General features: G+C 44.4%; 1 protein-coding gene across 9 annotated transcripts in view; it reads right to left on the bottom strand.

Annotated features, from left to right (window-relative positions):
- RNF216 (ring finger protein 216) overlaps positions 1-2,676 on the bottom strand; it is a 120,695-nt gene extending 118,019 nt beyond the window's left edge. For 8 of the 9 annotated variants that reach the window (XM_059881385.1, XM_059881386.1, XM_059881384.1 and 5 more), the window contains exon 1: positions 2,518-2,676. The gene's annotated coding sequence lies outside the window, so the exon portion shown is untranslated. The remainder of the gene's footprint in view (positions 1-2,517) is intronic. The other variant, NM_001193258.1, reaches the window with a different exon arrangement.
- Positions 2,677-17,463: the final 14,787 nt, after the last annotated feature.

Below are 17,463 nucleotides of genomic sequence, written 5' to 3'. Positions count from 1 at the left end.
TGCAAACAATTAGTCTGGAGTTCAGGTGGTTTCAAAGAGCTCTAAAAATTCTGTTCTCAGTATCTTTTTACAACACGAAAGGTTTTAAACCAGAAATTATTCAAAATTTTCAGTGGGTAGGCTAACGAGCTTAACATACAACATTAAGTTTTTTCCTCCAATTGTCAACTGAAAATTGGTTCGGAAACTGGGATGGATAAGCAAGCATATCCTCAATCCACAAGGAAGAAATCAATGTTTTCAACAATATTTTTACAGTTGAATCCTCCGTTAACTCATGACATCCTGCCCCTTCTATCCCAATACTGTCTACAAGTTGTACCCCCCAATGAATTTTCATATAGCACGGAGTTTTGTTTTTGTTTTTTAAACCACAAATCTCTTCATGGCAGAACCAAAACCCTTACCATGGCCAATGAAACCCTGCCTCACATGACCTTGCTGACACAGCCAGCCCCACCTCATACTTCTTTCCCTATTCACCATTCTGCACAAACCACAGCTCAGGTCCTAGAAAGTGCCATGAAATTTCAGGCTCTTCTCTCTGCCTCTCTTTGACCAAATTAACTCTATTTATTCTTCAGTTCCTCATCTTAAAATTTCACTTCTCAGAGAAAAACCTTTCCAGACTACCCCCAGTGTCTGTTCATCTGTCTCTTACCCCTTCCAAGTACTACCACAATAAAATATTTAGGAAGCTATGCTTAACATCCACCTCCTTTGCTAAAAAGAGTTCCAAGAGGGTAGGGAACTGAAAAAGTGTTAGTTGCTCAGTCATATGCGACTCTTTGCGACCCCATGGACTGTAGCCCATCAGGCTCCTCTGTTAATGGGATTCTCCAGGCAAGAACGCTTGAGTGGGCTGCCATTTCCTTCTCCAGGGGAATCTTTCTTACCCAGGGATCGAAACCCAGTCTCCTGCATTGCAGGCAGATTCTTTACTGTCTGAGCCACCAGTAAAGCCTCAAGAAGGTAGGACCCTTGTGTAATTCATTTCCAAAGCCTCAGGACACAGCACACAGCCTGGCAAAAGTAAATACGCCAGAACTTCTTGAATATTCACAGGTATAGCAGGATAATTAGGAGTATGAACTCTGGAGCCAAATGGGTTCGAGTCCCAGCTTAGACCCTTACAAGGTAAGTTATTTTTTCAGCACCTCATTTTCTCCCTCTTGAAAATACGGGACGACAAAAGCCACGTTATCGAGGATTCAGAGTTAATATACGGAAAATCCTTAGAACAGTGTCTAGCTAAAGAAAATTATGACGTCTGTAAAGCTCTTACCACAGCCTAGAACACTAAATACTCATTAACATGAGCACAGGCTCTCTCATCCACCCTATTTCATAAACTTTCAGTCTTCCAGACTCATAGCTCAACTTCCTTCATTACACTTCTCCAAACGGGCTGCAAGGCTTCTTCTCTTTCTGCAGTTGCTGCCTGCCTTCAGGAGGAAACTATAAAGGCTCTATTTACGTTAACAGGGAGCTCCGAAAGTCTGGCCCCAGGCTCTCAAGCTATTTCCTTAAATCCAGCCACTTCCTACTCCCAGCTACTATAAACGACTTCTGCAAAAAAAAAAAAACTAACGGAGCAAGGCTGTTTCTCCGCGGTCTTCCTGAGGCCAGCGTTCTGAATGCGGCCATGCCCACTCCCAGCAGCGCAAGCCATCTTCTCGTGGTATCAAAAAGCTTAGGACCAGCCCCCTCCAGGCGCTCCTCACGACGCACCCCGACTGATCACAGCGCTCCACTCGCTGAGGTCGGCACCCTGCCCTGCGGACGTTGCGGAGACCCCTCAAGGCTCTCAGCGAGCTGGGTCACGAGACCGGAGCGGCCCAAAGTTTTCGACAATCGCCCCACGCGGCATTCGAGCCACAACCCACGCGGGAACAGCGCCTTCGTTCGCCGCCCAGCACTCCGGGCACACTGGGGCGGGGGGGTTCGTGTTCCCTGCGCTGCCCGGGGTTCGGGGAATCCTCACGAGGGTGGGCAGCAGCGAGCGGCCGCCTTCTAGAGAAGACCCCCTCCAGAGGTGAGCCGCGAGGGTCTGAGAGCCCGCAGCTCCACCCCCACCCCCACCTCCGGGCGTCGGAGTTCAAAGTCACGGCGCTGCGCCCCGCGCGCGCTCGGGGCCGCGCTCGGCTCCTCGGCCACCGCTTCCCGGGAGGTGCTGCCGAGGAAACTCGAGTCTTTCGGCGCTTTCGAGTCCTCGCGCGGCGGACCCACCGACCGGCCCGCGAAACTTCCCGAAGTAACGGGACCGGCGGAGGGTCCGCCGGCCGCCCGTGCCTTTGTCGCTCTTGCCTGGCCGCCGGCCCCGCTGCTCCGGCCGCTCGGCGCTGCCCGGAGCCGGCCCTGGGCTCGCTCGCGTCGGGGCAGCCGCCCGGCCAGGCTCGCGCCCCCCCGGGCCCTTCACGGTCGAGCCCCCGCCCCCACCCCCGGCTTAATGGAGGCGCCCGGTGAAGACGCCACTCGCCCCACAGAGCCGGCCGAGGAGTCGCGGCCGATACTTACTCGCCACTCGACTCGCCGGCTCGCGAGGCAGGCTCTGGGGCTTCTGAAGCCGCGGGTTCCAATCAGCAGGAGCGGCCGCGACAGCCTAGTCGCCGCCGCCGCCGCCGCCGCCGCCGCTGCCCTCCTTCCGGCCTTGCTGAGGCGTCACCGCGCGCCTGCGCACAGCGCCCCCTCCCGACTAATGACAGGAAGAACCATAGAGGCACGCAGGGGGCTAGGGAGGAGGGGTCTGGGGAGTAAGACCATAGAGAGGGACTCCTGTCCTTCGTCCCGGCTCGGCGTGGGCTGAGTCTTGACTTCGCCACTAGGCGGGAGGACGAAAGGAGCCCCGTGAAGTGTCACTATCACTCTGGGGGTTTCAGCTCCAGGACGTGAAGCGGATGACCGTGGAAATCTCCTGGATCTGCATTTATTTGCACCCATTGCCTTCGGCAAATCATTCACGGAACATATATTCAGAGGGCTTCCTGTGTGCCAGGCACTGTTCTAGGAATTGGAGCAAAAGCAGTACAGAAGGTCCCTGTTCTCATGAAACTTGTATTTTAGTGGGCAAGTCAATAACTGGTGAACTAACGAACCAATTAAAATACTGGCTCAGGCAGTAAGTGTTCGGAAACACGCACACACACGGATGAAAAATAAAGCAGAGGAAAGGACAGAGTGATGGGGATAATTGTTGGTTAGTCACTAAGTTGTATCCGACTGTTGTGACCCCAAGGACTGTAGCCCACCAGGCTCCTCTGTCTATGGGATTTCCCAGGCAAGCATAGTGGAGTGGGTTGCCATTTCCTTCTCCAGGGGATCTTTTCCACCCGGGGGTCGAACCCACACTTCCTGCATTGGTAGGCGGATTCTTTCCAGCTGAGCCACCAGGGAAGCTGCGATGAAGATAATCAGATCAGATCAGATCAGTCGCTCAGTCGTGTCCGACTCTTTGCGACCCCATGAATCGCAGCACGCCGGGCCTCCCTGTCCATCACCAACTCCCGGAGTTCACTGAGAGTGGTCTAAATCAAGTGAGGGAGTGAGCCATGGCGACCACCTGAAGAAAGAGCTCCAAGCAGAGAGTATAGAAAGAGCAAAGCCCTGAGATTGTGAATATGCCTGGTGTGTTAGAAAAAACAGGGTGATGCCACGTGGCTGCAAAGCAGTGAGAGGGAGTGCTAGGGAATGGGCTTGGCAAGCTGGTTAGGAGCCAAATAGTAGACGGTCTTAAAATGTATTTGGATTTTATTTTAAGTGTGATGGAAAGCTGCTGGGGAATTGGGGACAGTTGTGAGTTGATTTCGGAGAAGGCAATGGCACCCCACTCCAGTACTCTTGCCTGGAAAACCCCTTGGACAGAGGAGCCTGGTGGGCAGCAGTCCATGGGGTCGCTAAGAGCTGGACACGACTGAGCAACTTCACTTTCACTTTTCACTTTCATGCATTGGAGAGGGAAATGGCAACCCACTCCAGTGTTCTTGCCTGGAGAATCCCAGGGATGAGGGAGCTTGGTGGGCTGCCGTCTATGGGGTTGCACAGAGTCGGACACGACTGAAGTGACTTGGCAGCAGCAGCAGTGAGTTGATTTGTGTTTTCTGAAAGCACTGTGGTGGCTATTTGGACATAGACTATAGAAAGGTAAGAGCAGAATCAGGAAAACCAGTTAGGAAGCTATCACAGGATTCTAAATGATAAGACATGTTGGCTTGGATCAGCACAGTCAAGGAGGAGGTAATGAAAATGGTCAGATTAGGGATTTTTTTTTAATGTAACAAAGATTTGTTGATGGATTGGGTGTAGACTGAGAGAGAATGAACAGAATTGAGGATAACTATAGGTTTTTGGCTTGTGCAGCTGGGTGAATAGTGATGCCATTCACAAATACGGGAAAAATCAGGAGGAACAGATTTTGGCTGGAGTAGGGAGAAGTGAATGTGTTTTTGCACGTTATATTGCAAACTAGACCCTAGATATGTGAATAGACAAATAGATCTATGAGTCTGTAGCTTCAGAAAGATAAGAACTCAGAGGCTGAGGACTTAAATTGGGATTTACTAAGATACAGATAATATATAAGGCCTCAGGACTGGCTATACTTATACCTGGGGAATGAGTGTAGATAGAGGAGAGAGGGCAGCTGAGGGAGGCCAGGGTCACCTAACATTTAGAATCTAGAGGAGGATGTCAAGAAGGAAAGAGCAGTACAGGAGGATGAAACACAGAAGAGAGTGGTACCCCAAGGCTAGAGAAAGAAAGTGTCCCGAGAAGGGAGTTATCAACAGTGCCAAATGCTGCTCAGAGATTCAACACAATACAACTGAATTTCAGTAAAAGCAGAAGGAGAGCCGTTAGCTGAGAGTGAGGTCAGAGAGAGGGTCTTGGAGGTTTGTGAAAGAAAAGGATGAGAGAGTGAAATGATAGCAACTGCAAAGGGTTGCTGGTCTGGAGTTCCGGGATTACAAGCTTAAAGTGAGGACAGGTAGCAGGGAGGTGGATCTTTCTCCAGCTACTTACATAGATGCAGAGGGAAGAAGGAATCTAGAGAGACGGAAGGGTGTCGAAGAGAGGGATTCTTGAAGCTGAGGTCTTAGAAATTGGTGCAGTTTTGGTAATGATGAAGCCTTGGGTGTAACTATATTCTTTGCAGTCAAAGATGGAGAAGCTCTATACCATCAGCAAAAAACAAGACTGGGCCCTGACTGTGGCTCAAATCAAATTCCTTATTGCCAAATTCAGACTTAAATTGAAGAAAGTAGGGAGAACCACTAGACCATTCAGGTATGACCTAAATCAAATCCCTTATGATTATACAGTAGAAGTAAGAAATAGATTCAAGGGATTAGATCTGATAGAGTGCCTGAAGAACTATGGAAGGAGGTTCGTGACACTGTACAGGAGGCAGGGATCAAGACCATCCCCAAGAAAAAGAAATACAAAAAGGAAAAATGGTTGTCTGTAGAGGCCTTACAAATAGCTGTGAAAAGAAGAGAAGCGAAAGGCAAAGGAGAAAAGGAAAGATATACCCATTTGAATGCAGAGTTCCAAAGAATAGCAAGGAGAGATAAGAAAGCCTTCCTCAGTGATCAATGCAAAGAAATAGAGGAAAACAACAGAATGGGAAAGACTAGAGATCTCCTCAAGAAAATTAGAGATACCAAGGGAACATTTCATGCAAAGATGGGCACCATAAAGGACAGAAATAATATGGACCTAACGAAGATATTAAGAAGAGGTGGCAAGAATATACAGGAGAACTATACAAAAAAGATCTACATGACTCAGATAATCACGATGGTATGATCACTCACCTAGAGCCAGACATCCTGGAATGCAAAGTCAAGTGGGCCTTAGAAAGCATCACTACAAACAAAGCTAGTGGAGGGGATGGAATTCCAGTTGAGCTATTTCAAATCCTAAAAGATGATACTGTGAAAGTGCTGCACTCAATATGCCATCAAATTTGGAAAACAGCAGTGGCCACAGGACTGGAAAAGGTCAGTTTTCATACCAATCCCAAAGAAAGGCAATGCCAAAGAATGCTTAAACTACTGCACAATAGCACTCATCTCACACGCTAGCAAAGTAATGCTCAAAATTCTCCAAGCCAAGCTTCAACAGTATGTGAACTGTGAACTTCCAGATGTTCAAGCTGGTTTTAGAAAAGGCAGAGGAACCAGAGATCAAATTGCCAACATCCACTGGATCATTGAAAAAGCAAGAGAGTTCCAGAAAAACATCTACTTCTGTTTTATTGACTATGCCAAAGTCTTTGGCTGTGTGGATCACAACAAACTACGGAACATTCTTAAAGAGATGGGAATACCAGACCACCTGACCTTCCTCCTGAGAAATCTGTATGCAGGTCAGGAAGCAACAGTTAGAACTGAACATGGGAAAACAGACTGGTTCCAAATAGGGAAAGGAGTACATCAAGGCTGTATACTGTCACCCTGCTTATTTAACTTATATGCAGAGTGCATCATGAAAAACACTGGGCTGGAGGAAGCACAAGCTGGAATCAAGATTGCCGGGAGAAATACCAGTAACCTCAGATACGTGAGGGCTTCCCTGGTGACTCAGAAGGTAAAGCGTCTGCCTGCAATGCAGGAGACCCGGGTTTGATTCCTGGGTCAGGAAGATCCCCTGGAGAAGGGAATGGCAATCCACTCCAGCACTCTTGCCTGGAAAATCCCATGGACGGAGGAGCCTGATAGGCTACAGTCCATGGGGTCTCGAAGAGTCGGACATGACTGAGCGACTTCACTTCACTTTCAGATATGTGAATAACACCACCCTTATGGTAGAAAGCGAAGAAGAACTAAAGAGCCTCTTCATGAAAGTGAAAGAGGAGAGTGAAAAAGTTGGCTTAAAGCTCAACATTCAGAAAACTAAGATCATGGCATCTGGTCCCATCACTTCATGGCAAATAGATGGGGAAACAGTGACTTTATTTTTTGGGGCTCCAAAATAACTGCAGATGGTGACTGCAGCCATGAAATTAAAAGACGTTTGCTCCTTGGAAAAAAAGTTATGACCAACCGAGACAGCATATTAAAAAGCAGAGACACTTCTTTGCCAACAAAGGTCTGTCTAGTCAAAGCTGTGGTTTTTCCAGTAGTCATGTATGGATGTGAGAGTTGGACTATAAAGAAAGCTGAGCGCCAAAGAATTGATGCTTTTGAACTGTGGTGTGTGGAGAAGACTCTGAGAGTCCCTTGGACTGCAAGGAGATCCAACCAGTTCATCCTAAAGGAAATCAGTCCTGAATATTCATTTAAAGGACTGATGCTGAAGCTGAAGCTCCAATACTTTGGCCACCTGATGTGAAGAACTGACTCTTTGGAAAAGACCCTGTTGCTGGGAAAGAGTAAAGGCAGGAGAAGAAGGGGACAACAGAGGATAAGGTGGTTGGATGGCATCACTGACTCGATGTATATGAGTTTGAGTAAACTCCAGAAGCTGGTGTGGACAGGGAGGCCTGGTGTGCTGCATGCAGTTCATGGGGTCGCAGAGAGTCGGACACGACTGAATGACTGAACTGAACTGAGAGTGTAACTGTGAGTGTGGATTAACAGGTGAAGTCTTGATCATTGAAGGGGAGGGATCAGTAAGCTAAGAGCCTGGAGTGGAGAGATAATTTAAAAGGATGTTAAATCATCAAGAAAGATGTCAGAATGGCAGGTGGAGGGCATGGAATAAGACATGTCCTAAAATCATCAATGAATGAGAAGGAATGACCTGCTGGCCAGCAGACAGCAGGAAAGAGTATGGCCCTTGCTTCCAAGGATTCCATAAGTTGTCATATTTGTTGTTGTTTTTGGCTGTTCCACCTGGCTTGTGGGATCTTAGTTCCCAGACTGGGATCGGACCCATGCCGCCTGCAGTGGAAGTGCAGAATCTTAACCACTGGGCTGTCAGGGAAGTCCCACGGTTACTGTTGATTTGATGCTGTTGCCCCATCTGACTGAGATGACACAGGTGAGCCCCCGCCAGCTCTCTCATCGACCCACAAAGCAGCAGAGCTGAGAAGAGAGCACATTCCCAAATCTCAGACATTTGAGCCGTGCCACCACAAACAGTATTTGCCTAATCTACTTGTTGCCCATTAATAATGTTTTTCTTTAGACTGCTTCATTTTTGTTAAAATATATTTATTTAAGATCGATTGGGAGTCTGGGATTCGAAGATGCAAACTATTACATATAGAATGGATAAACAACAAGGGCCAACTGTAGAGCCCAGGGAACCGTCTTCAGAATCCTGTGATAAACCACAATGGAGAAGAATATAAAAAATATATATATACGTATGACTGAATCACTTTGCTGTACAGTAAAAATTAACACAACATTGTAAATCAACTATTCAATATATTTTTAAAATACATATTTATGCAAAAAAGAAACAGACTCACCTCACAGACAGAAAACAAATTTATCATTACCCAAGTTTAGGATTAGCAGATACAAACTACTGTATTTAAAATAGATAATCAACAAGGTCCTATTGTATAGCACAGGGACCTATATTCAATATATTATAGTAAACTATAATGGAAAAGAACCTGAAAAAGAATATATATGCATATATATAACCAAATCACTTTGCTATACACCAGAAACTAACATGATGTTGTAAATCAACCAAAATTCAATAAAAAATAAAAAGGAAACTTTATTTTATTGCTATAAGTAAAAACATCTCACTTTCCATATGCAGAAGGTAATCAGAAAAATAGATTCCATGTTATTAACATTTTTAAATTTATAATTAAACAAAGCAATGAACTACAAGTTAAATCAAGGTGCAAGACATGAAACTTAAAACATGCTTCATTAAGAGAAGAACGAAGTGGCCGTGGTCCGAGCTCCAGGAGGGTTCCCAGGCCCTCTGGGTGTGCTCTCTGGGTCACGGTGAAAGTAGTGGAATTCCCTTATTGAGACTGAGATGATGTAAAAACCAGTGGCTTCAGTTGTGTTACAACATTATGTTCATTTCTGCTGTACAGCAAAGTGGTTCAGATATACATATACATATATATATATGTTTTTTAATATTCTTTTCCATTATGGTTTATCCTGGGATATTGAATACAGTTCCTTGTGCTATATAGTAGAACCTTGTTGCTTATCCATTCTATATACAGCAGTTTGCACCTGCCAGTCCCAAACTCCCCATCCTTCCCTGCCCTGCCCCGCCTGGCAACCATAAGTCTGTTCTGTGTATCTGTGAGTCTGTTTCCGTTTCAAAGATGTGTTCATTTGTGTCATGGTTTTTTTATTTCTCTTCACTGAGGACGATTTATTATAATTTGCTGGGAGCACACAGATACTACTATGTGTCTACACATAGTCCACACAGAAGTGGGCAATAATAGGTAGCCATTCCACGGAGAACTGTGTGCACTTGACCACCGTCATCACGACGTTTTAGTTTCTTGATGGACCGCTTGTGCCGCTCAGTTTCTCTCTTCAGGCAGTCAGTCTCCTTTGCGTGATGAGAGATCTCATTTTCACGGTGTTTCTTCAAGGCTGCGAGCTGTAATTCTCGAGCACGAGCTCGGAAGGAACGCTTCTCTTCTGCCCGCTCTCCTTTTCCAAAGGCCCCACCTGCATCCCAGACCCAGCCAGCACTGATTATCTGCCAGTTCCGAGCTGGAGCCTCGGGCCTTGCAGGGCCCAAAGGCTTTGCACGCGGAGCTGCTTCTGTGCCTCCAACCCCGTCTCTGCCGTCACCGTCAGGGAAGCCCCGCCCCTGTGACCCTGTGTCTTGTCTTAGATTGCGAATGTGCGCTAGCATACGGTATTTGTCGTTTTCTTCCCGACTTACTTCACTTAGTATGATAATCCCTGGGTCCATCCATGTTGCTTCAAATGGCATTACTTCATTCGTTTTTATGAATGAGTAATATTCCACTGTGTATATACATCACGTCTTCTTTATCCACGTATCCGTCAATAGACATGTAGGTTGTTTCCATGTCTTGGCTGTTATAAATAGTGCTGCTATGAACAGAGGGGTGCGTGTATCTTTTTGAATTAAAGTTTTATCTGGATGTGCACCCAGGAGTGGGATTGTTGGATCATAGGGAAACTCTACTTTTCATTTTTTTGAGGAGCCTCCATGCTGTTTTCTATAATGGCTGCACCAATTTACATTCCCACCAATAGTGTAGGAGGGTTCCCTTTTCTCCACATCCTCTCCAGCATTTGTTATTTGTATATTTTCAATGCTAGCCATTCTGATCAGTGTGAGCTGCTACCCCAGTGTAATTTTGATTTGCTTTTCTCTAATAATTACCTATGACGAGCATCTTTTCATGTGTCTGTGGGTCATCTGTACGAATCACGTTTCTATAAGTTACTGACCATGTCCTTAGCTTGGCTGCAATGTCATGAAGATTTACATGGTTGCTATTTTTACTTACTTTACATTATTTGGATTAACACTCTGAGTGGAGAGTCAAACATTCCGTCTTCACTGACCAGAATCGGCTCTTTAACTACAGTAGGAAAAATGAAAATACGAAACAAAACCCATTTTTGTGCGAAACTTGGTGATAACTGGCACTTAAGTTAAAAAAAAAAAGTTCTTTATACTTGCTGCCTTAAAATGCTATCTGTCCAAAGCTCTGAAAGACTTAAAGGCAGTAATACTACAAGATTACTGAGTTTTTGTAGAATGGTTACATTTGATAATAAAACTTGCCTGTTTAAAAAAAGAGAGAGAGAAAAGAATAGTCAGTGATCAGTCATCAATCAAGGAATATTTGTTCCACATTTATAGTTTAAGGGAAAAATGGAGTTCTATATCAACAAGAGGAACTGGGGACTTCCCTGGTCGTCCAGTGGTCAAGAATCTGCCTTGCAAGGCAGGGGTCAGGGGTTTGATCCTTGGTCAGGGAACTAAGATCCCACGAGCCTCAGAGAAACAAAGCCCGAGTGCTGCAACTACTGACCCCATGGACCACAATTGCAGAGTCCATGAACAGTAATGAAGGATCCTGCATGCTGCGGGGAAGATCCCACGTGCCGCAACCAAGACCCGAAGCAATCAAGTAAAAACATAAATAAACAAGAGGAGTCCCTGGTTTTTTGTTTTTTTTTTGCTTTTCATGTTAACCAGCACCACAAATCAGGGGAAAAGATACCTATCTACAGACAAAACTATTGACAACAAATGGTGTTTGAAATCCGGAAATTCCAATCAACCGTACTGGCTATACTTCCATGTAACAGGGCAGGTGGTGTGACACAGACACCAACCCTCCGAACCTTCCAGAGAGCTGTGGTACAATTCGTACATCTCTGTGAGTCATCACAGCAGTGTTCCCTTGATTTCATTTTCTGGTTATAAGCAGTTAATGTGGCAGCGACCTATAAAACAATTTATAACAGCAGAGGACTGCGTTTTCCTAATTTGTGCGTCATCACTTTGTTCCCAAGGGCTGGAAGTCTCACCATCAGCTTTATCTAGATGAGGCTGTGCTCATCTGGCCATGAAGGAAATTATTCCTGAACCCTGCCTGCATTCAGAAGTAGTCATCTCCTCCCATTCAGGCCCAATACAGTAACAGTATAATTTGTATTCAACACAATGCACCTGCTATAAGTATACATTCCTATGAGTTTTGACAGATTTATATGCCCGTGTAACCCTCAGCATAATCAAGACAGAGACCATCTCCGTCACCCCAAAACAGTCCCCGTGCTCCTTCCTTGCCAATCCGCCACCCCCATCCCTGGCGCTAGGCAACCACTCATCTTCTTTCTATCACTTTAGATTAGAATTGCTTTTCCTATAGCTTCAGATAAATGAGCTCATAAAGCAGGTACTCTTGTGTCTGGTTCCTTTTGTTCAACATATGTTCATTTGTTGGTAATTTTATTATAGTAAAATACATATAAAATAGAATTTACCATCTTCACCATTTTTAAGTACACACTGCAGTGGTAGTAAATACATTTATAATGTTGCACATCACTGTCACCATAACTTTTTTTAAAAACCAGCGTTCTATACCCATTCAACAATCACTCCCCATTCCCCCCCAGCCCCTGTCAACCACCATTCTACTTTCTGTCTCTAGGATTTTGACTACCCTAAGTGCATTGGAGAAGGGAATGGCAACCCACTCCACTATTCTTGCCTGGAGAATCCCAGGGACAGAGGAGCCTGTTGGGCTGCCGTCTATGGGTTCGCACAGAGTCGGACATGACTGATGTGACTTAGCAGCAGCAGCAGCAAGTACCTTGTTTAAATGTGCTCATGCAGTATTTGTTTTTTTTGTGACTGATTTATTTCACTTAACACAGTGTCCTCGAGTTTTATCCATGCTGTAGTATGTGTCAGAATCTTCTTCCTTTTTACGGCTGAATAGTAGCCCATTTGTATGTTACCACGTTTTGCTTATCCAGTCATCTGTCAGTGGACATGTGGGTTACTTCCATGTTTTAACTATTGTGAACAATGCAGCTGTGAGCATGGGCATACAAATATCTCTTCGAGATCCTGCTTTCAACTCCTTTGGGTGTATGTTTACTATTCAGAAGTGGAATTGCTGGGTCATATGATAATTCTGGTTTTCATTTTTAAGGAACATACTCTTTTCCACCATTTTGACATTCCCATTAACTGTGCTCAAGAGTTGCAACTTTTCCGTATCTTTGCCAATATTGTTATTTACTGTTTTTTTAAAAAAATATTTCCCATTCTAAGGGAATGAGGTGGTATCTCACTGTAGCTTTGATATACGTTTCCTTAATGATTATGCTTTTGAACTGTGGTGTTGGAGAAGACTCTTGAGAGTCCCTTGGACTGCAAGGAGATCCAACCAGTCCATTCTGAAGGAGATCAGCCCTGGGATTTCTTTGGAAGGAATGACGCTAAAGCTGAAACTCCAGTACTTTGGCCACCTCATGCAAAGAGTTGACTCATTGGAAAAGACTCTGATGCTGGGAGGGATTGGGGGCAGGAGAAGGGGAAGACAGACGATGAGATGGCTGGAGGTCATCACTGACTCGATGGACGTGAGTCTGAGTGAACTCCGGGAGTTGGTGATGGACAAGGAGGCCTGGTGTGCTGCGATTCATGGGATGGCAAAGAGTCGGACACGACTGAGCGACTGGACTGAACTGAATGATTATGATCTTCAGCATCTTTTCAGGTGCATGTTGGCTATTTGTGTATTTTCTTTGGAGAAATATCTGTTCAGTCTTTTGTCCATTTGTGAATGTATTTGTTTCTTCATTATTGAGTTTTAGGTGGTTTCTATATATTCTGGATACTAATTCCTCATAAGATATATGATTTCTATATATTTTCTCCCATTCTGTGGATTCCCTTTTTACTCCATTGCTGCTGCTGCTAAGTCACTTCAGTCATGTCCAACTCTGTGCGACCCCATAGACGGCAGCCCAACAGGTTCCCCCGTCCCTGGGATTCTCCAGGCAAGAACACTGGAGTGGGTTGCCATTTCCTTCTCCAATGCATGAAAGTGAAAAGTGAAAGTGAAGTTGCTCAGTCATGTCTGACTCTTCGCGACCCCATGGACTGCAGCCTACCAGGTTCCTCCGTCCATGGGTTTTCCAGGCAAGAGTACTGGAATGGGGTGCCATCGCCTTCTCCGTTACTCCATTGATACTGTCTTTAAATTTTTTTTTAATTTATTTTATTAATTTTATTGTTTTATTTATTTAATAATAATACATTGGGTCTTAGTTGTGGCAGGATCTTCACTGCAGCACTGCACTTCTCTTTATTTGTGGCACCTGGATTCTGCTGCCCCAAGCCATGTGGAATTTTAGTTCCCTGATCAGGGGTCGAATCTGCAGTGGAAGGCAGATTCTTAACCACTGGACTGCCAGGAAAGTCCCTACATTAGTGTGGTTTAATTTTTGTTTCCCTAATGGTGAATTATGTTCAGCATCTTCTCCTATACTTATTGGCCTTTTTATTTCTTCTTTTGTGAAATTTTTGTTCAATTTTTTTGCCCATTATTTAAATTGAGTGCTTCATCTTCTTACAATTGTTATGAGTTTTTTTTTTTTCAATAAAAGTCCTTAGTATTGTGCATATTTTCTCTCAAATCTCTTGCCTTTTTGTTTACTTGATGGTGTCTTTTGAAGAATAAAAGTTATTAGTTTTCATGTATTTCTTAAAATTTCCATTCAATTCAAACATTTTGTTATTTCCCTTGTGATTTTTCAGTTGACTTACAGATTATTTAGGATTGTGTTTTAAATTTCTTTATTATTTGGAATTAAATTTCTTTATTATTATTAGATATCTTTCTCTAATTGACTTCTAATTTAATTTTTTTGTGACTAGAGAACATATTCTACATGCTGCCAACTCAAAAACATTTTTCAAGAATTGGCCAATGATGTTACAGGGCCAATGATGTGGTCTATTTTAGTGAATCCATGTACATTTGGAAACAAAGTGTATTCTTTCGTTCTTCGGTAGAATGTTCTGGACAAGTCAGCAAGGTCAGTGTTACAATATCCATCTTGATTTTCTGTCTCTGTTCTTCCAGTGAGAGAGAAGGGAAGTCTTGAAATTTCCAACTAAAACCTTAGGTTTGTTGACAGCATATAGCTGGGTCTTGCATTTTTATCTAACCTGACAACCTTTGTCTTTTAATTCAAGTGGTTAAGCCATTTTGATTTAATATAATTATTTATACGACTGGGTCTAAATCTGCTGTCTCATATTTGTTTTCTATTTTGGCCCTTTTATTCTTTGTTCTCTTTTTCTCCCTTCTGGATTTAACTGAGTAATTTTGAGATTTCCATTTTATCTCTACTGTTGGCTAATCAACTATTCCTCTCTGTATTAATCTTTTAATTATCTCATTAAGGTTTCTAACATGAATACTTACCTTATCATAACCCATCTTCTTATAATGTTATACCCTTAAATGAAAAATATACTTTCATTCGGAGAAGGCAATGGCGCCCCACTCCAGTACTCTTGCCTGGAAAATCCCATGGACGGAGGAGCCTGGTAGGCTGCAGTCCATGGGGTCGCAAAGAGTCGGACACGACTGAGAGACTTCACCTTGACTTTTCACTTTCATGCATTTGAGAAGGAAATGGCAACCCACTCCAGTGTTCTTGCCTGGAGAATCCCAGGGACGGGGGAACCTGTTGGGCTGCCGTCTATGGGATCGCAGAGAGTCGGACACGACTGAAGTGACTTAGCAGCAGCAGCAGCAGCAGCATACTTTCATTTCCCCCTCTCCCATCTTTTATGCTTTTTTAAAAGTCTTTATTGAATTTGTTACAATATTGCTTCTGTTTTATGTTTTGGTTTTTTGGCCACAAGGCACTTGGGATCTTAGGTCCCCAATGAGGGATCAAACTCTCACCCCCTGCCATTGGAAAGCAAAGTCTTAACTGGACTGCCAAAGAAGTTCCCACTTGTATGCTTTTACTTCCACATATAATTTGAACCACAATTCTACTCTTTCCATAATCGTGTCCTACAATTTCTGGCTGCCTGAGTTTCCCTGAGTTCTGATCTCTATCTTCTCCACTCAATAAGGCTCCTGAGTTCTGATTAGGTCTCCCCTCCTTGCACCTCTATTCCAGAAATTGCTTCTGGGCAGAAGTTGGGGTAGTTATAGGCCTCATTTCCTTTGTCATCTGTATCTTGGGCTCCAGTCCTGTGCTTCATGCTATCCAATGTTTGCAAACTGCTGTTTCATATATATGTGTGTGTGTGTGTGTGTTATATAATATGCATATATTATATATATATGCTATGAACCATAAGAGGTTCTTGCCATTCAAGGGATGCCATCCAAGCACTTACAGTACCATAAGAGGTAGAAGGCTCAGCACTACTTACTTGAATCTTCTCCTGAGCAGTAATGTTTTTGAAATCATGGGGGTTTTATGGTACTTTTATTGTTTGTATTCAAATGAATACAAAGTTCTGTATAGTCAAAGCTATGGTTTTTGTCCAGTAGTCATGTATGGATGTGAGAGTCTGGACCATAAAGAAGGCTGAGTGCTGAAGAATTGATGCTTTTGAACTGTGGTGTTAGAGAACACTCTTGAGAGTCCCTTAGACTGCAAGGAGATCAAACCAGTCCATCCTAAAGGACATCAGTCCTGAATATTCATTGGAAGGACTGATGCTGGAGCTGAAGCTCCAATACTTTGGCCACCTGATGCGAAAAGTCGACTTATTGGAAAAGACCCTGTGATGCTGGGAAAAACTGAGGACAGGAGGAGAAGCCGGCGACAGAGGATGAGGTGGTTGCATGGCATCAACTGACTAAATGGGCTTGAGTCTGAGCAAACTCCGGGAGACAGTGAAGTGCAGGGAAGCTGGTGTGCTGTGGTCCACAGGGTTGCAGAATCAGACAAGACTTGGCGACTGAACAACAACAACATGCAGGTATGTATCAGTTAAAATGGTTTTGTTACTGCAACTAGAGAAAGCCTGCGTGCAGCAACCAAGAGCCGGTGTGCCATGAGGAAGATGCAGCGCAGCCCAAAAATTTTTTAATGTTTTTGCTTAGCACAGTGATACATGTACCTGCTTGGGAAAACCCTGAGCCAGTCTAATCTCAAAGTGTTATAACAGGTGGGAAATAGAGAGTGAGTGACATGCCCAACATCACACAGGTCGTCAATGTCAGATTCTGATCTGAAACTCCAGAGATTTTTGGGAATTCCCCGGACGTCCAGCGGTTAGAACTTGCCACTTTCACCGCCATGACCTGTGTTTAGTCCCTGGTTGGGGAAATAAGATCCTGCGAGCCACAAGGCACAGCCAACACACACACACACACACACACACACACACACACACACACACACACTATTTAGGAAGTTTTTCATTTTTCTATTTCTAGATGATTCTTACTGTACACTTTGCCTCCATTGCTTTTTCTTCTGCTTCCTCTATCTCTTCCCACATTCAAATTTCAAAAGGAAGCATCTAGGGAAAGAATCAGATTCCACAAACACGTACTGAGTGCCTACCGTTTACTTAGCCATAATTCAGTTGTCAGTTCAGTTCGGTTGCTCAGTCGTGTCCGACTCTTTGCGACCCCATGAACCGCAGTACACCAGGCCTCCTTGTCCATCACCAACTCTCGGAGTCCACCCAAACCCATGTCCATTGTGTTGGTGATGCCATCCAACCATCTTATCCACTGTTGTCCCCTTCTCCTCCTGCCCTCAATCTTTCCCAGCATCAGGGTCTTTTCAAATGAGTCAGCTCTCCACATCAGTTGGTCAAAGTATTGGAGTTTCAGCTTCAACATCAGTCCCTCCAATGAACACCCAGGACTGATCTCCTTTAGGATGGACTGGTTGGATCTCCCGGCAGTCCAAGGGCCTCTTAAGAGTCTTCTCCAACACCAATTCAGTTATCAATCAAATGCTATTTTTCTGACAACTTTCTTTGACAATTAGGGTTAGATCAACCTCCTCTTTGAATTAT

The sequence above is a fragment of the Bos taurus genome, chromosome 25, assembly GCF_002263795.3.
Source record: "Bos taurus isolate L1 Dominette 01449 registration number 42190680 breed Hereford chromosome 25, ARS-UCD2.0, whole genome shotgun sequence".
NCBI lineage: Eukaryota > Metazoa > Chordata > Mammalia > Artiodactyla > Bovidae > Bos > Bos taurus.
The sequence above is the reverse complement of the archived record's forward strand: the minus strand, read 5'-3'. Positions and strand labels throughout refer to the sequence as shown.